General features: G+C 49.1%; 1 long non-coding RNA gene across 1 annotated transcript; it reads right to left on the bottom strand.

Moving 5' to 3' along the window:
- Positions 1–11,297: 11,297 nt before the first annotated feature.
- On the bottom strand, positions 11,298–13,487 carry LOC138425504 (uncharacterized). Its single transcript, XR_011251237.1, has 2 exons — positions 12,330–13,487; positions 11,298–12,226 (listed from the first exon to the last, which is right to left on the bottom strand). It is a non-coding gene; the product is annotated as an uncharacterized lncRNA (long non-coding RNA).
- Positions 13,488–20,155: the final 6,668 nt, after the last annotated feature.

The following is a 20,155-nucleotide window of genomic DNA, read 5'->3' as shown; positions in this document are numbered from 1 at the left end:
AGTCAGTGTTCAATATACATTGAGGGAATAAACGATTAAATAACAATGTCTGGTGTGGGGGAAAAGGGAAAGGTGCTGGAGCAAGGGTGTTGGTCAGGGCAGGCTTCACAGAGAAGAGCATTTGAGCGCCTCTGAGAATTTCACCAAGTCAAATTCTAGGCCAGAGAGGCTAAATGTTTGTTGGCTTCCTGACTCAAAGACCAGTTGGGCAAGGAGAGTAGGGTGTCAGGAAGGATCTGGAAACAGATCTGAGTGGGTGGAGTTTGGGGGTCCCTCTGCTAAGTGCTGGATGGTATCTTTGAAATAAGGCAGAGGGTCTTTGAGTTAAGACAAAGGGGGAGAGGCTAGAGAAGACTGCCAAGGAAAAGCCCCCCCATTTCCCCACTCCAGTGCAGAGTGCAGCTCCTGTGAGGGGCAATGACCATTCTCCTTACCCTGTCCCAGACCCTGGTACGCCCCGGACAGTCCAAATTCTGCACCCTGCTGGTGCAGGCTACACAAAGGATGCCCACCCCTTCACCATCAACCAGATTCCAAACCCCAGAAACTGGTCTAATGGTTTGAAAGCTCAGCCTGCGTCCCCAGGAACACAGATCCCTGATTGTCTCTGGGGAGCAAAGCAGCATGATTTTAGCTTCTCTAGTTCATTTCCTAGAATTTTAGAACATTTTAAGGATCCGACTCCTACAGAAAATCAAATGCCAGCCCACCTATTTCACAAGTGAGGTCACTCAGAAGCAGCGCTAGGTCCTGACTCTGTATCCAGTGCTCTCTGTTCTGAACCCAGGGTATGGCAGTCAGGATGCGACACACAGAGCTCTGAGGCTGGAGAGGGGAGCCCAGTGCAGGAGCAGGAAGCAGGGTAGGGGGTCAGCTACCTACACCTGTTCAGTTGTGCTACAAACCCTCATATTCCAGATAATACACTCGTCCAAGCTCCCTGCTTGAAAGCAAGTTTGCAACATGAGTTTCATAAAGTCCTTGGCCCAGGAAAGATAGGTGTGTCACCGAGAGAAGTGGCCTGGCTGAGGAGGTGGGTGCTGGAATGCCAGGTTCAGGAAGCCATCTCGGGTAGAGCTGTTCCACCCCTGCTCTCCCAGGGGCCCCGATGGCTTCTAATAGTGACTCAGAGCCTGCAGGCAGTGTCCCTGGGAGCCTAGCCAGAGTGGAGTGGCGGCTGGCCTCTGATTCCTAGACAAAGGATGGGAGGCTCCTCCTCCTGACTTCTTGGGATCTTGACTGCTCTTCGGGAAGCTGCTTTGAGAATATACCAGAACTTGATTTTCTCTTCATAAAATCCACAGGGGAGTCTACTTTGGGATTTAGCCTCTGAAATGCTTTTCTGGGTACACTTTCAACTCTGGCCTACTCCAGCCAGGGATTCCTGAGGGGTGAGGGGCAAGCACATTCCTTTCTCCTGCAGTGGAAGAGGAAGGAAACAATTCACCTACTAGAGCAGACAGACCTGAATGAAGTGACGAAATCACAAAATGATGAAATCAAAGAACTGTCTCTTACATCAGTGAGTGGGTACCTTCAGGTTTCTTGGCTCCTGGTAGTCCTGGTAGAACCCCGTGAGAGGTTTTGTAAGTCCTCTCACAGATGGGGAAACAGGCCCAGTGGTCATGTCACTCACTCTCGGACACAGGAAAGTGCCCAAGGCCAGGACTCCTTGACTGTTGGCCTAGACAGTGACTCCTCCCATTCAGGTCCTTGCCACTACCCCACCCCAGGCCTCCCCTGAACAGCTGATTGGCTTTTCAATCATAAACTCACTCAAAGAGAAACTGAACAATACTGGTTGAGGGCTGTGTTTTTTCAGATTAGGGGATTGTGATTCATATTAAGAAATGCATTTTTACACCACGATGCAGTAACCAGATAGATATAATTCACAACACTTAGAATAGTTGGTAATTATTTTCTACTTACAGATATGTAGAAACTAATGCAAGTTTCATAAAATAATGCTTCCTCCTCCTCCTGCCTGTGATGCAGTCTTTCATTTTCTAATTCTCTTGCTATTCCATGTCAGCCTTTTTTGAAAAGTGCTCATGTGATTCACTAAATTAACTCCATGCCTTGAAGTTTGAGAAGCACTCTGATGGATGGCAGCTGGGTCCCCCCACCCTTGTCTGCAAGCAGGAAGTGGACAGTGAGGCAAGAGATCAGACTTAGTACACTTTGTGCCTGGCATTGAACTGTGTCCTCTGGGGACAGGAGGAGATACACCCACGGGATCCCTCCCTTCAGTCACTTATAAACAGGAAACAAGACTTGCCACGTGAAAAGCAGAGCTGACACAAATTAAAGGCAGAAAGAATCAGGGCCTCTTAAGGACTATATTAATCTTCTCAGGGGTGCTGTAACAAAATATCACAGACAGGGTGGCTGGAACAAATTTACTTCACACTCCTGAGGGCAGGAAGTCTAAGATCAGGATGCCAGAAGACTTGATTTCTGCTGAGGCCTCTCTCCTTGGCTTGCAGAGGGCTGTCTTCTTGCTACCTCTTCGCATGGTCCTGCCTCTGCACATGCACCCCCAGTGTCTTACGTGCTCTAGTCTCTTCCTATGAAGATACCAATTCGATTGGACACTAAGGTACTGAGGGCAGGGCTTCAGCATATGAATTTGGAGCAGGGGCTGTTCAGTCCATAACAAGGACCTATGTGCACACCACATTAGCCGATGCATCTTCACCCTGGGCTGGACACTAGAGGCCTTATCTGTTTTGAAGACATGGAGGCTAGTCCTGGTAGTGGTTGGCAATGGCTTACGGTCCTCCAGCTGACAAGTAATGGCACAGCATTTGTGTTCATGCTCTACTCTCTCACATATCCTAGACTTTCGGACTTCAGTGGGAGAAGATGGCACTGGGGGGAGTTTAAAAAGCTGTCCTGCAGGCAGATGGGAGACGAGGGAGAGCAGAGAAGGAGGCAGTGCCTTGGCAGGACCTCATAGCTTTGTGCAGATGGGAAGAAGAGGAGAGAGTTCCAGACAAGGACAATGAGAACTGGAAGGTCCTCCTGAGAACTCTGTCCACACTTCCCATTTCATCGGTGAGGAAACGGCCTGGGAAAGAAGGGAGTGACGCACTGCTTCCTCCTTGTGTATCTTCACGTGAAAGTCGTCTCTTCTCCCTCTACTTGAGGCCAAACAACATTGTCAGTTTCTCTGTTCTCCGCGTAGGGCCCAGCATGCCATTCAGAATAGAGGTTCGGGTGTGTAGCTACGAAACACGGAGGAAGAGAAACAGTGGTAAGAGGGTCTCAGCTTTATGCCCCTGACCCTCAGTGGTGGGATGTAAAGGTATACACTACATCAAAGGAAAAACCAAAAACTGCTAATCACACACACTCCTAAAGCATGAGGATGTATATTATACACACACACACACACCTGCCCCCAAAACATACACAGTTTTTCCCCTTTTTAGACTTTTCACAAGAGAGACATCCTTCAGCCAACACTGACTCAGCATCAGAGGGTCTTTTCCCTCTCCAGGCTCCTCTTTCCTCTTCTTCCTGCCTCCACTGGAATTCTCCATGTACTTCCATGCATCTCCAAATGAGGATTTTGCTAGATAAACCTCTCTTTCTTTGACCACTTCTCAAGTGTTATTTTTCTAAAATATTTGCCCAAACAACCCAATTAGAAAAAAAAAAAAAGTGTGGAAAATGTAAATAGACATTTCTCCAAAGAAGACATGCAGATGGTCAACAAACACATGAAAATAAACTCAACATCACTAAAGATTCAATTCAGTTCAGTTCAGTTCAGTTCAGTCACTCAGTCGTGTCCGACTCTTTGCGACCCCATGAATCACAGCACACCAGGCCTCCCTTCCATCACCAACTCCCGGAGTTCACTCAAACTCACGTCCATCGAGTCGGTGATACCATCCAGCCATCTCATCCTCTGTCGTCCCCTTCTCCTCCTGCCCCCAATCCCTCCCAGCATCAGAGTCTTTTCCAATGAGTCAACTCTTCGCATGAGGTGGACAAAGTACTGGAGTTTCAGCTTTAGCATCAGTCCTTCCAAAGAACACCCAGGGCTGATCTCCTTTAGAATGGACTGGTTGGATCTCCTTGCAGTCCAAGGGACTCTCAAGAGTCTTCTCCAACACCACAGTTCAAAAGCATCAATTCTTTGGCGCTCAGCTTTCTTCACAGTCCAACTCTCATATCCATACATGACCACAGGAAAAACCGTAGCCTTGACTAGATGGACCTTTGTTGGCAAAGTAATGTCTCTGCTTTTGAATATGCTATCTAGGTTGGTCATAACTTTTCTTCCAAGGAGTAAGCGTCTTTTAATTTCATGGCTGCAGTCACCATCTGCAGTGATTTTGGAGCCCCCAAAAATAAAGTCTGACACTGTTTCCACTGTTTCCCCATCTATTTCCCATGAAGTGATGGTACCAGATGCCATGATCTTCGTTTTCTGAATGTTGAGCTTTAAGCCAACTTTTTCACTCTCCTCTTTCACTTTCATCAAGAGGCTTTTGAGTTCCTCTTCACTTTCTGCCATAAGGGTGGTGTCATCTGCATATCTGAGGTTATTGATATTTCTCCCGGCAATCTTGATTCCAGCTTGTGCTTCTTCCAGCCCAGCGTTTCTCATGATGTACTCTGCATATAAGTTAAATAAGCAGGGTGACAATATACAGCCTTGACGTACTCCTTTTCCTATTTGGAACCAATCTTGTTCCATGTCAAATTCTAACTGTTGCTTCCTGACCTGCATATAAGTTTCTCAAGAGGCAGGTCAGGTGGTCTGGGATTCCCATCTCTTTCAGAATTTTCCACAGTTTATTGTGATCCAGACAGTCAAAGGCTTTGGCATAGTCAATAAAGCACTAAAGATTAGAGAAATACAAATCAAAACTACAATGAGGTATCACCTCATACCAGTAAGAATGGCCACCACCAAAAAAATCTAGAAACAATAAATGCTGGAGAGGATGTGGAGAAAAGGGAACCCTCTTGCACCGTTGGGGGGAATGTAAATTGATACAGCCACTATGGAGAACAGTATGGAGATTCCTTTTTAAAAAAACTAAATAGAACTACCATATGATCCAGCAATTCCATTCCTGGGCATATACCTGAAGAAAACCATAATTCCAAAAGATACACCCACCCCAGTGTTCACTGAAGCACTATTTACAATAGCCGGGACATGGAAGCAACCTAAATGTCCATCAGCAGAGGAATGGATAAAGATTTGGTGTGTACATAAAATAGAATATTACAACAGACTGGTTCCAAATAGGAAAAGGAGTACGTCAAGGCTGTATATTGTCACCCTGCTTATTTAACTTATATGCAGAGTACATCATGAGAAACACTGGACTGGAAGAAGCACAAGCTGGAATCAAGATTGCCGGGAGAAATATCAATAACCTCAGATATGCAGATGACACCACTCTTATGGCAGAAAGTGAAGAGGAACTAAAAAGCCTCTTGATGAAAGTGAAAGAGGAGAGTGAAAAAGTTGGCTTAAAGCTCAACATTCAGAAAACGAAGATCATGGCATCCGGTCCCATCACTTCATGGGAAATAGATGGGGAAACAGTGGAAACAGTGTCAGACTTTATTTTTGGGGGCTCCAAAGTCACTGCAGATGGTGATTGCAGCCATGAAATTAAAAGACGCTTACTCCTTGGAAGAAAAGTTATGACCAACCTAGATAGCATATTCAAAAGCAGAGACATTACTTTGCCAACAAAGGTCCATCTAGTCAAGGCTACGGTTTTTCCTGTGGTCATGTATGGATATGAGAGTTGGACTGTGAAGAAAGCTGAGCGCCAAAGAATTGATGCTTTTGAACTGTGGTGTTGGAGAAGACTCTTGAGAGTCCCTTGGACTGCAAGGAGATCCAACCAGTCCATTCTAAAGGAGATCAGCCCTGGGTGTTCTTTGGAAGGACTGATGCTAAAGCTGAAACTCCAGAACTTTGGCCACCTCATGCGAAGAGTTGACTCATTGGAAAAGACTCTGATGCTGGGAGGGATTGGGGGCAGGAGGAGAAGGGGACGACAGAGGATGAGAAAGCTGGATGGCATCACCAACTTGATGGACGTGAGTTTGAATGAACTCCGGGAGCTGGTGATGGACAGGGAGGCCTGGTGTGTTGCGATTCATGGGATCACAGAGTCGGACACAACTGAACAACTGAACTGAACTCAGCCATAAAATGGAAATGTAAAATATAATATTACTGAGCCATAAAAGGAACAAAACTGTGCTATTTTCAGAGACTTGAATGGACGTAGAGACTTAAACAGTGAACTAAGTCAGAAAACACAAGTATTGTATAATATTGCTTATATGTGGAATCTAGAAAAATGATACAGAAGCAGAAATAGAGACAGAGACGTAAAGAACAAACATAACAAACATACAGATACCAAGTGGAGGGCAGGAGGGTGGGATGAATTGGGATATTGGGATTGACATACACACACTACTGTATATAAAATAATTACCTACTAAGAACCTACTGTATAACACGAGGAAGTCAGTGCTCTGTGGTGACCTAAATGGGAAGGAAGACCAAAAAAGAGGAGATATGTGTATACATATAGCTGATTTACTTTGCTGTACAGCAGAAACACAACATTTTGAAGCAACTGTATTTCAATAAAAATAAAATATTTGCCCAGTGTTGGGCTGGTAAATATTGAACAACCAACTCTCCAGGGGAAAAGCAGATATATCAACTATTTCAAAAGAGTCAATTTTTAAAAAAATGGTAGTAAACTAACTAGGAAGTGATGAATTTTGAGTATATGTTGTTTTTAATATAATTATGAATTTATATCATGCATTGTCAACAGGGGTGAAAACTGGTTTTTGGCAGGGGATGAAAAACAGTCTTATTCTCTTTATATATAAAGCACAAAAATATATCCAATACATAAACAGATATGCAGTGTATCTGTGATATTAAAATTTTCCAGGGAGAGTGGTAGGAGATTAAAGGGAAAAATGTCTAAAAAGGTCCTTAGGAGGCCATGAACAAACTGTTGAGAAACACTGAATCATATCGTTTTATTTTTAACAACCAGCTCACAGAACTCCTGAATATTTAGTAACTGGCTCTTGCAAGCCTGTCTGAGCTGGTTCCAGCACACCCCCACAACTGGTGTGAGGCAGGTGGGAACAAAGTAGAGGAGAGAGAAAGAACCCCCTCTGCCACCCAAATAATACAGCAGGCTGGTAGGAAAGATGGCATTAAGGGGGTGTTAGAGAACCTCTGAAAGTGAAAGTAAAGTCACTCAGTCGTGTCCGACTGTTTGCAACCCGTGGACTGTAGCCCACCAAGCCTCTCCGTCCATGGGATTCTCTAGGCAAGAATACTGGAGTGGGTTGCCATTTCTGGACCCCCATAAATCATGGTGGCTGCCCCTCTCTCAGCCACTGAGTCTCTGCCCACAACCTTGGGTCCTGGCCCATGTCATCCCATCAGATGGTTGCCCTGTCCTCCAGGAGCCCCAGGGCCTAGGCAGCATGGCAGGTGGGCGGTGGCATCCCACAAGGCCCCCCTACCCAACAGGGCACAGCAGGGATTTGTGCACACACCCTCATCCTCGCCCAGGGCGGCAGAGGATTCAGACTGTCTTTGTTCAGTGCCTCTGGTCGGGTGGTTCTGCTGAAAGGTCTCAGGCAGGCATAGGGTGGAGTGGGAGGCGGGGGGTGCTGTTCAGGAAGGGAGGGGCTTGTTTTCCCATTGGGAATCAGAGGGGCCCATTCAATGATGTTCCTCCTCATCAAAAGTTTCCAGTGATGAGGATGACACAGGCTTCAATGCTGGATTAGGTTGGGCCCATGAAAATCTGGAAGGCTTTGGGCACATTTTCAGAGCTTCCTAAAGTTCTGGGGGTAGGGGTGGGGGGTTGGGGACCTCAGGCATGCAGAGCGCAACAGATTCCAGCATGGGGCCCTCATCTGGGCCTTCAGCCTTGCTGTGTCAGTGGCAGGACTGGGGAGGAGAGTGTCCTCCTTGAAGCACTGACGGTGGTCGCTCTAATTGCTTCAAGGAAGCCCGTCCAGAGTCAGCCAAAGGCAGTTTGTTTTCTGTAAGCAGGATGGAGAGGAGGCACTGGGAAACCTAGGAGGAGGCAGTTCCCTTTCTGCCCTCTCTCTCTCTTCCCCTTTCCTGACCTGTTAGGAAGCTAGGGGCTTGCCACTCATCCCAGAGTTTCTCTGAATCTTCACAAAACCTCTACATAGCTCCTCAGAATCTCATTTTCCAGAGGCTCAGCTGCCTCTGGAAAGGATCAGGCCTAGCAATCACCCCAAAGAACAACTTTCCTCCCCACCCTTGCCTTTCCCTTTTCCTGTCCTGTAAAATAGGTTTAATCATTGCCTTCTGACCCAGTCAAGGGGTAGGAGTTAATTGGTATGAGTTGAGTGCTCTGAGACCGTCAGCTGAGGCTTTGGTGACCACTGCCCTTTTGTGCCCACAGCTGCTCTGAGGCTTCTTTTACAAAGTTCATTTATACAGTGCATGTATGCTAAGTTGCTTCACTTGTGTCCATCTTTGCGACCCTATAGACTGTCCAGCCTCCTCTGTCCATGGGGTTCTCCAGGCAGGAATGCTGGAGTGGGTTGCCATGTCCTCCTCCAAGGCATCTTTTCAACCCAGGGATCAAACACGTTTCTTAGCTCTCCTGCATTGGCAGGTGGGTTCTTTACCACTAGCGCCATCTGCCCTTCACTATTTCTCCAAAGAACCACTGGGGGGTTGCCCCGCTGCCTATCAGACATCACTGTCCCTATCAGTCACCACATCAGCTTCTACTCTGGGGCCTTGGTCAGACGTCCCCTAGGAGGCCCCTGAGGCCAGCCTATCACTTGGAGCTGAGGGAAGCTGGAATCTGCGCTAGCAGAGGGTGGCCAGCCTCCAGCCTGGTCACGGAAGACTTAGCCACAGTGCTCCAAACAGGTGGGCCACATGCCTGGAAGGGCTGGCCAAGGTCAGCTGGCCAGAGATCAGGGCAGGCCTTCCAGTGCCCACGCTCAGCACGTCCTACCAACTCAGAGCCTTTACACATACCGTGCCCTCTGCCTGGAAGTCTCTTCATTTGATTAACTCACTCCTCTGCCCCAGCCCAACCATCACCTCCTCCAGAAAACAGCTTTCTTCTCATTTTCCACGTTTATGACAAACCTCTGTGATTACAGCTTTCCTAGCCAAGGGATCCTATGTATTGGACCTAACTTCTTTGGGTGTTAAAATGTTAATTTCTATGTCTCCACTTGAAGCTTCCCAAGAGTGCGTAGAATGTCTGTTCTTGCTCATCATTGCACCTCCATCTAAAGATTTACTGAATGAGGGGATGAAATGAGTTACCACCTCTGTGAGGCCCTCACCACATAGCATTCCCTACCTTGTGCTGAAATCAACTGTTCGTACGTCCGTCGCTCTAGGACTTGAGGTACTGAGGTGATTTGGTGAAGAGCATGGGTAGTGGAGCCACACTGACTGGGTTCATACTCAGGCTCTGCCACTTACTAGCTAAATAATAACCGTAGGCGAGTTACTAAATGTCTCTGTACCTCGGTTTCCCCATCTGTAAAATGAGGGTAATGATAAGTGAGTTAACACATATGAGATGCTTAGAGCAGGGTCAGGCAGGTAAACGCTCCAGTGAATGTGGGTGCTGTTACTATATGTCACCCTAGGGCCTGGGGCATAAGAGGTGTTCAGCAAAGGCTTATTGATTGAACCAGCAACATCCAGAAAAAAGAAAACTGAAGAGATGGGAGAGTGAGCCTAAGGTAAGAATTGGAGGGCCTTCAAGGGTAGAGAGAAGTAAAACAATCAGGAACCTAGCTGCCTCAATATTTCCCTACCTAGCAGTGTTTTTCCCCCTGTTAGTAACAGTTCATTCCAAGAGTAACAGCTGATTCCAATTTGCTTTTTTCCACCAGTACTCACAGAACCAGCCTCCAAGTTTGCCCCTGGGGACACCAGGACCACCAGCTGACACCCCCTCACCAGAAGTCTGGGTTTCAGTTGCAAGGCCAGCCATCCTCCCATCTTCTAAGTTTCAACAACTGCAACCTTTTCCCTTTGTTTCTCCAGCCCTAGGGAAGCCCCGCTGCTTCCTGTGGTTGTGACTCACTGATACTCCGACATTCTCCTCTGCCTTTTTCAGTTCTTTACGTACTTTAATCATATTTTATGTTAGATTCTCTGTTGAAATGACTGGTGTGGTTTCTGGCTCCTGACTGGACCCTGATTGATAAATTATCAGATCCTCGAACCTGAGGCCCAGAGTAATACAGCAGGAGCCAGCACCTCACAGCCCTGCTTTGCCTGAATCTAATGGGAAACAGCTGCTTCAACCCCTTTTCGGGAATCCTATGGACCAGAGAGGGAGATACTGCTCACAGGGATATCTAATCGGCCCTGGAAAAACTGGGCCAACAATTAAACCACACAAACAAAACAGTACAGCTCCACACAGAACTAGCTGCCTGGGATAATGCCAAGACCAACACTCAGGGGGCTCTGGGCCCCACCAGGGCTGCAGGCTTCTTGGCTATGCATGGATACATCTCAAGAAAGAGGTGTTGAGTCCCCAGGGGCTGTCATTCCTGGACTCCAAGTCTTCCTTCATGCCTCTTGGATTCTCTAGAATAGGCTGCCCTGTTTTATTTTAGAACCTTCTGGTAAACTGTGGAGCCTTCCAGGGCTTCCTTTCCTGGTGCATGTCAAAGGCAGTGATATACACATGGGAAGTTTCAAAAAATACTGATGCCTGAGCCCCACCTCAGTGCTGGTCAGAGATTCTGGTCTGGCCCAGCATTGAGCATCAAAGCTCTCAAGTGATTCCACTGTGCAGTCAGGATTAAAATCCACCGAGCTAAAAGAATGTATTAGGACAGCAATTCTCAAATTTGAGAATGCATCAGAATTACCTGGAGGGCATGTTAAACCACAGACTGCCAAGCCTCACACCAGTTTTCCAATTCAGTAGTTCTGGGGCAGGACCCAAGAATGTGCATTTCTTCTGAGTTCCTGGCAGATGCTCTGGTGCAAGGACCACATTTTGAGAGTCCCTTACTTATGAAGTACACCCCAGGTCTGCATCTCAAGTTTGCCAGATGTAGTTGACTATCCACCTGTCACGCGAGTGTGTGCTCCTCGGTTCTGTCTCATCACAACAAAGATTTGGAGTGACGGACATTAAAGCCCCCCTCGGCGTGTCACAGCTCTTGGGTCTGAGACTGTGATATAGCTCCCAGGTCTCAAGCCGACCGTCTTATAGCTCTTAGACAAATCAGTGTTACAGCTCTATTTTATTTAGATAATAGCAGCAAAATACATCATCGAGGCATGGGGGCATGTCGACCCAAAGATGCGAAGAGAAGAGCGCCCCAGCGCTCGGGAGAGAGGGGCAGAGCTTTGGCTCCTCTTTTTATCTGTTTTTCTCTCCCTGGGCCTGTCCTGTGTAAACTGGGCCAGCCAGGAGTGCTGTTTATTTTACCTGCGGTCCTCACTCCGGTCCTCAGACCTTCCTTTGTTCTATTTTCACGGGCTTTTCTCTTCCTTATTTTTGGCCACCGCCATTCTGGACTCCTTTTCCCTATTCTAACTACCTAACACACCTGTGAGAGTTTTGTGAGGAATAAGTGACGTAACTTGGCCAAAGAGCCCCACACAGTATGTACTTATGATAATTAGTAGGCAAAGCCACAGAAGTCTTTTTTCCTTTTTGGAGGCGGGGTGGGTGGGGTCACGTCACACAGCTTGCAGCATCTTTCTTCCCCGACCAAGGATTGAACCTGGGCCCACAGCAGTCAAAGTGCTGAGTGCTAACCACGGGGCCACCAGGGAATTCCCGATAAGGCGGCAGAAATCTTGACTTGCAGCAATGTCACACTGAACCATCATTTTAATCAGAGCCTCAAATTTCCCCATCTGGAAAATGCAGATAATGATACTCTCGCTCAGCTCACTTTACAAGTTGCAGAAGGATCAAGGGAGTTCCTTGATGTCAAAGTGTCTTGGATACTATAAAGCCCTGTAGGAGAGCTTTATTATAGAGCGGTCAGGCCAGCGCAGCCCCATGCTGGAGCCACAGGTAGGGTTCACAGGCTGGTGAGAGATGAATTCCAGTGAGTTCCTGCCCCCCTCAGTGTATTCAGATGTCTCAGGGGAAGAGATAGGGGGATGAGGGTGTAGCCAGGCCCCATCTCAGCAGCATTTCTGCAAAGAAAAGGAATGTGGTGGAAGAGAGCAAAGTTGTATAAAGGTTCCCTCCCCAGGCCTGGCCACACTGTGGCCATCAGGTGCCTGTACCTCTGCCCACCTGGCTCCAGGGAGAGAAGATGGGCAAAAGCTCCATTCCCAGCAAGACTCTTCTGCTCCGGGTAGGCGCGTGTCCACTTGGTGCCGTCTCTGCAGTTCAACTCAACAGACACATATGGTACATCTGCTAGTACAAGGCTGACAGGCTAGTTAGTATTCATGCTTTCTGAATCTTTTTTTTAAATACATATTTTGGAGGAATGGCCTCACAGGGGCTGAGCTGAAAAAAGCTAAGAGCCCTTAGCAGTGAGAACTTGAGAAGCCAGTGGGCCTCTACACTGCCAGCAGGGAGGGACAGGGGGGTTGACTTGACTCGGGCCATTTGTCAGAACAGATCAAAAGTCCAAAAATGTGCATTATCTGACTTGGGGAAGTCTAGGAATCCATCACAAGATGATATCACAAAATGATCTGATTTTTTTTTTTTTTTTTTTTTAGTCTTGGCTCTAATGTGGGTGCCTTAGGGCAAGTCACAGCTTCATCCCTAGAATGGGGTTTAATAATGGCATCCCACCAGGCAGGGCCGAGGAAGAAATGAGACAGTGCTTCAAATGCAGTAATTTCTCACTGATACCAGCATCTTGCTCGGGGGACCCTCAGATATAGAGCCCCAGATAAGAATTTGGGAGGCGAGCCCAGGAATCACGTGGGGCTCTGAGACGGGGAGGGAAGGAAGTCCCTGCAGGGCACACGCATCACGCTGTGCACAGAATGAGCTGCCTGACGAAGCAGAGTCCCGCAGGTGAGGGCGTACCTGGAGGTCTCTATTCCTTTAAGTCTTGCTTTTAAAATGCTCAAGACAGTCTCCACAGTTGAAGGTGAGGGAAAAATATTCTCAGGTTTAAGCCACTTATTTTGCTCTTCTGTTACACACAGCTGAGTTTAATAATCCTTATCTGAAGCTGGAGGCCAGTGGCTGTCCCCAGCAAGCTTTCCAGGGGGATCCAGTGTGGAGGCCCAGTAACACAGGCAAATGCTGTGATACTAACATCTCCCTAGGGAAATAATCTCACCAAGGGACTCTACTCACACTACCCACCCTCCTGGAGCCTAATTTTGTAGTGGAAAAAGCTCTCCTAGGTAGGAGTTCATCCCTCCCACCCAAATCCCTAGGGTGTCTGGCACCTCCTTCCTGCTCAGAGGTGTCACGGCACCTCCCCAAACGCGGCCTCCCTGCGCCCAACCCTTCCCAAGCCCTCCTTCACAACTGATCCGATCCCTGTGCCCTTCTCCTTGGCGTCTGGTCTCTTAGGCAGCAGCTAGCACTTCTGACAAGTGAATTGGTGTTACTGGGTTAATGTGTCACCCTCCAAGTAGCCAGGAGGCTACTTTGACAGGAGCCAGGAGGAGTCGAGGCCCTGTGCCCAGAGCCGAGCGACATGAAGATCACCAGAAAAGCTAGAGGCCACCCTGCTGCTGGCCTCACTTCCTGTGTGCCACTCCTGTTTCCCCCTTCATCCCATGCCCTCCCTTGGCACAGCCGACCGTGGTCGTAGCTCCTACCTCAGCAAATGCCAGGTCCCCCCTCCCCTGCCATTTGGCCTGAGCTGCCACACTGAAAGCGAAAGGAGGAGTCAGAACAGAAAGAAAAATAATAAAACTACTGAAAGAGAAGAAACAGCTGGCAGAATGTTGGAAAAATTCCCAGGCGGGAATCCCCAGCCCTCAAGGGCTATGCCTGGCTGAGGCCCTTCTTAAAGGGCAATCTTGAAATATGTTCACATCATGGCCAACTCACAGGAGTACCCGATCCCTGGACCCCACCCTGCCGCAGAGTAGGGTATATGCGGTCAGAGGGTCAGAGCTGAGTTAGGGTGGGAGGGCGGGGGGAAGGGCTGAAGGACGCAGCAGGGACGTGATGCATGAGGATCCAAGCTCTTCTGGGATTCCGGGGGACAGGCAAACCCAGCAAGGAGAGGGCTTGGCAAAATCGTGCAGCCAAGAGGGCGTGCGTGCAGGTGCAGGGAGGGGGCCGCCGGGAGGCTGCACTGGCAGCAGCCGGGCGGTGGCGGCCAAAAAAAATAAAGTTGGCCGCTCTTACCTAAACCCAAGTGGAACTTTATATCCGTTCAGGAAACATGGATGGAAACTGGAATAGGCTGAAAAAGGGATCTGGCTTGTGCTTCTGCAAGTCTGAAGCAGGCATGAGAGGTCGGTAGGCAGGGAGGCAAAAACAGTGGTACCACGAGCACAAAAGCCAGGCTCCCACCAGGCCCAGGGACCGGCAGACCGGCCACCAGGAGGGGCCGGCGTTAGGATTTCTGATGAAGAAATATGAAGGGGCCTACAGGGCAGAGACGGGGGTGGGGGACAGGGGGTGAAGGAGAATAGGAGCGCGTCTGCAACTTACCCGAACGCTGGGTTTGAGGTAATGGAGTTTGGAGAGAAAAAACCAAGGCTGGACTTGGCACAAATCATGTCTTCTGGCCAAGTCTGGGAGACCTTTCAAGCCCCCGTGTTTTGCGCTCAGGGCCTGACCCACAAGAGAGGCCCCGTCACCCTTTGTGAAATGCGGTTACTGATAATACAAAGAATAATCCACAATAAACTGGCAGTCAGTCCTCTTCGATGCGGAGAGAATAATTTCCATCAAGTTCACTAATTCCAGACAAGCTATGACCTAAGGAATGTCCCGAGCCCTATCTACTGATTCTTCTGTCTTCACTCTTCTCCCTCCAGCCAGTAAAGTTAGAGGGGTTCGCTGCCCGCCCCAAAACCCCCAAGTCCTTCCAGCCATGTGCTTCTCCCCATTTGACTCCACACACCCCCCACCCCGGAGTGGGCTTCGCCTGTGGTTCGGCTGGTAAAGACTCCACCTGCAGTGCAGGAGACCTGGGTTTGATCCCTGGGTTGGGAAGATAGCCTGGAGAAGGGAAAGGCTACCCACTCCAGTATTCTGGCCTAGAGAATTCTACGGACTGTATAGCCCATGGGGTCGCAAAGAGTCGGACACAACTGAGCGACTTTCACGTTCACGCCCCCAGCGTAATCTTCCAAAGACACTTGGATACCCACTTTCCCTGCCCAGCATGCGCCACCACCCAGACCAGCCCGTGTTGCCTGGCAACCTGACCTCCCACCCTTTCTCACGGAGGGTGGTGGAGTAGAGGAATGGCAGGGCCAGAGCGGCCAGAGCCGGGGCTCTGAGTCTGCAGATGCCTCCACTCTCCGCGTCAACACTTCCTCATCTGCGGACTAGAGACAATAACCATGCCTACTTTATGTGGATGCTTTGAGGATTAAATGAGTAAATAAAGCACTTGAAACAAGTGCGAGGTATGTAGTAGGCACTCAATAAGTGTGAGCTATTATCATCTTGGCTATGCACTACAACGTCCACAGAGGAGGGATTTTTGTTTTGTTCACCAGCTTCATCCCGGTGACTCGAACAGGGTCTAGCACGTAGTAGACAATGGACACTTATTATTGGAAACTCTGTGGTAACCTAACTCTTCCCTGTAACACATTTTCTACATTCCTACCTCCATGCCTCTGCTCATGCCATTCCCGCCTCTTGAAGGGCCATACCCCATCCAGGGTTATTCCTCCTCCTATTTTGAACTGCCACTCCAGCCTCCCCCCGGCCCCTCCCGCCCAGACGCCTTCCCCGGGCTCAGAACCTGCACAAAACAAGCTCTCAGTAAAAGCCTCAGTGGTTTGTGGCCAGGATTTTTTTTTTTTTTTTAACACTTTGGCTCTAAAACAGTTTCCTCACTTGGCACTTCATGTCCACCACCTCCTGGGGTGGGCCCTAAGAAGTGGCGGCCCTCCCCACCAACCAGCTACTATATATGTCACTTATCGTGTGGCTTTGACACTCAGAGAGGGCTTCCCAGGTAAAATTACCTGAATAACTAGACATAACTGGACACGTGGTCTCCAAACCACAGTTTCTAGGCTTCCTAATTGGTGAGTTGAGAGACATGGCATCTGTTTGCCCAAGAAATATGAGCCAGGCAGCTCTACATCAACAGCCCGCTTTCCACCCTGGATGGGGCAACAGCTGCTTTAACTTGGCTGTTTGTGCACTAAAAAAAGAAATTCCATGGTGACCGACCAGTTGACTCAAGCCAGCTCCCAATGTGAGGAGGTACTTTCAAAGTAATCCCTGATGACACCAAACGCTCCCCACCCAGTCCTTAATGAAAAGAAAAAACAAGGGCAAACCTTGAGCAGGAATTTGCATCAGTTGATATTCCAAACCTCCTGGAGTGTGTGGAGTCTCAGCTAGAGTTGCATCTAGGAGGTCGCAGGCCTAACAGCCCCCTCCAGGCAAGCTGGTCCCCCCTCCCCAGAGACAGGGCACTCTCCCCGCTCCCTGAGAAGGATCACAGCACCATCAGGAAGGTCCGCTTCTGAGGCTGGGGGTGGGGAGAGAGCAGGAGATTGACTTGGCCAGCAGCATGTCCGGGCCGGACTGTCCATGGGCCTCCTTGGACAGCATGCTCAGGTCTTCCCCACAACCACACTTATCACACACTAGGCTTTCTCCTCAATGCATTCCATACGTAGTTCTTTTTAAAATTCTATTTTTATTTTTGGTTGCAGCGGGGCTCCGTTCAGTGCACAGGCTTCCTCTGGTCGCAGAGAACAGGGGCTGCTCGCTGCCCTGGCCTCTCGTCGGGGAGCACAGGCTCTAGGCACAAGGCGTCTTAGATGTGGCCCCCATGTGCTTGTGGCGCACGGGCGTAGTTGCTCCAAGGCACGCGGAGTCTTCCCCAACCGGGGATCCTGTGTCCCCTGCACTGGCAGGCGGATTCTTGTCCACTGTGCAGCCAGGGGAAGTCCCACACACAGCCAGGAAGGTAGGCCAAATTATTTCTGCCGTTCTACAGGCGGGGAAACTGGAGCCCAGGAATGTTGACTGTCTCACCTGTAACCACTTGGAAGTGGCCAGGCTGGTTGGAACCTGGGTCCCGAGGCCATTCTCTGAGTCTAGAGCTATGTGGACTTTAGTGTGTGCCCTTCCTACCCCTTGAGAGTGCCACCACCGCCTCTCCAGCACCACCGCCCATGCTTCATGCCTCCAAGTCACCACTATCTGCGTGGACTTCGCACTCTGCCCCTGTGGACCCAGAAGAAGTGCTTCCTCGTAAGAGCACATCGCCCAGTTTTATAGTTTCCTCCTAGACTCTTTGGCAACACCTGAGCCTGCTGCTTCCCTCTTCCCCATCCCCACACTCAGTCACCCTCACACACTCAGAATTACACTAGTCTGTCTCACACACACACTAGACATACACATTCACAGACGGACACACAGAAGCGGTGATGACATTCACACACACATAAGAGCCGCTCAGCTCTGTGACGGCTAATGGGATGAGAACTACTTTCTAGAAAATCCTGCCTGACTTTCCTTAAAGCCCTTTTTCCCAGCCCCTGGAGCTCCAGGCTTCTCCCTCGTTTCATATTTCATGAGTCACTCTCGCTCCGAGGACCACGCCCCCCTTCCTGCGTCCACAGGCAAATCTGGATGTTCTTCCCCGTGCTGCCACCTTGTGACCCGAGCCCAGAACTGTGGGCTCTGTGCCCAGGGGAGACCCACTTCCCCAGGAGGTTCCAGGAGCCCAGCGGGCTGTTAGGAGAGGTCTACATCCAACTGTCCATCTGCAGACGGGCAAGCCGAGTAAACCAAGTTGCCCTCTTCCTCCAGCTGGTTGTCAAGGGCACAGTCAGCTGGCACGGCAGATGAGAGGGTGGGCCCCACGGACCAGTGCGTGTCAGGCTTGAGCTCACAGACGTGCGCGTGACCGGCTCTCACCTCACTCGCTCCACTCGGGGACACTTCCAGGCCTCTCTGCCTTTGGTGAGGCGGCAGCCCGGGTGTGCCCCCTCCTTCCCTCCTTGAGCCCAGAGCCAGTGTGTTTCAGGAGAGTGATTTCAGCTTGTCTCTTTTACTCAGTTTTATTTTGGGCCCTCTGGTGCAGTGATGAGTCAGCCCTACTCCCCAGACGCCATCACCGTGCCCGGCTAGGCCCCTCTTCTGTATTTCCCTTCACTCCCATCCCCCCGCAGCACAGGCAGCCATTCTAGCGTAGCCTTCTCTTTGTCTGTATTCTAAGTGCAGGGTTTTGTAGCTGTGTTACCGCACCGCATAGCCTGCTGCAGCCTTACTCTTTCGTTACCATTTTCCTGTTATTTAAAGTGTTTGGGGGAAGGGTTATAATAGACACAACCTGTTCCAGAATGGAAGTGCCTTACACTGAGACTCTGTATTAGTGATCATGGAAGTGACTGCACTTTTTCACTGATTTGTGTTTCCTCGAACATAACCTCAGGACTGTGGGTCATGGGCACCCCCACTGGGCAAGGCTGCCCAGAGGCCTGGATCCTCACCCTCAGCTCTGCCTGAGACCCCCTGCAGGTTTTTCACTCTCTGACCTGTGGATTCCTCATCGTTAAACAGCCCTTAAACTAAGGCCCTTGGAAAGACCCATCTACCTTGAATGGTCTTTGACACTCAGAAAGGTGCTGTCTAGGAGTCACCAGCCCTGGAATTCTTACCCTGAAGCCAGACAGCCTAGGTTCCAGTTCCAGCCTCCCCACTTGCTGCCATGTAATACTGGGCAAGTTACTTAACTGTGTCTTTCTCTTTTAACTTGAAGATAGTAATACCTACTCTCTGAGGGTTGCTGTGAAGATTAAATCAATTAAATTAGGTGAACAGTGCTGGGCACCCACTAAGCATTCATTAATGATTACTGGAGGTTTTTTAATTTTGTTTTAAATTTTATAATAGCCCTATGTTCCTATTTTACAGATGACAAGACCAAGGCTCAGGGAGCCAAGTAACATGCCCAGGCTTACATAACAGTATTACTAGGAGCTAAATCTAGGTCTCCCAACTCTGAATGCTATGGTCTTCCCACCAGACAAAGCCTCAGGACTTCAATGTGCAACCTGGAGACATTATACAAAACCTTCTTGATACCAATCTGAGTGACAAGAGGTGACCCAGTGCCCACTGCACAAACAAGTCCTGGCCCTGGCAGTCTTCATTCCTCACTGGCATCCTTTTCCTTTACACCCACTTGCCCTCTCTGACAAAGACACTGCTTCCTTTAGGGTTCTGTGGGTATCCACATAGCCTCTGAATCAATGTGAACCACAGTGCCAGCCCTGTTAATAGCAGACACAAAACTGAGATGTGCTGGAAGAGCTTGGGGCTAAGGAGTCAGGCCTGGGTTCTAGTCCTGGCTGTGGCATTTCCTCACTCTGGGAGGAAATTTTCCTTCTCTAAACCTCAGTTTCCACATCTGTGCAGTGGGAATAGCAACTGTTAAAAGTTGTGTGAGGACTGTTTGTGTGACTATTCCGATCTTAATAAAATACGAACATTTGCCTGACCACTGTCTAACAGAAAGTTCCTGTTAAAAATCCTGATGCCAGGATTTCCCCGGTGGGTCCAGTGGTTGAGAACCCACCTACCGTGGGGCAACCAAGCCTGTGCACCACAACTGAGCCCGAATGCTCTGGAGCCCACACGCTGCAGCAAAGATTTGCACACCATGTACCCAATGCAGCCAAATAAATTTAAATTTTTTTTAAAAGCCTGTATCAGCCTTGGATAAACTGTCACCCACTGTATGCACTTAACATTTTTCCTTTACCCTCCAGAAAAATAACTGTCTGAACCGGCCATCCTTACCAAAATATCATATTCTTTTTCTGGACTTGACAAGTCTTAGAATGTAAGTGTTGGAAAAGACCTTGCAAACCATTTGGTCCCAGTGTAGTAAACTTGTATCTGATCAAGAGCTACCTCTGCCTGAAGCAGTTCATGAGCTGAGAATCCAGCTGGAAGGACACTGTGGGCCATCTGTT

This window comes from Ovis canadensis, chromosome 20, assembly GCF_042477335.2.
Source record: "Ovis canadensis isolate MfBH-ARS-UI-01 breed Bighorn chromosome 20, ARS-UI_OviCan_v2, whole genome shotgun sequence".
Classification (NCBI taxonomy): Eukaryota; Metazoa; Chordata; class Mammalia; order Artiodactyla; family Bovidae; genus Ovis; species Ovis canadensis.
Note: the sequence above shows the minus strand (reverse complement) of the source record. Positions and strands in the feature narration are given on the sequence as shown.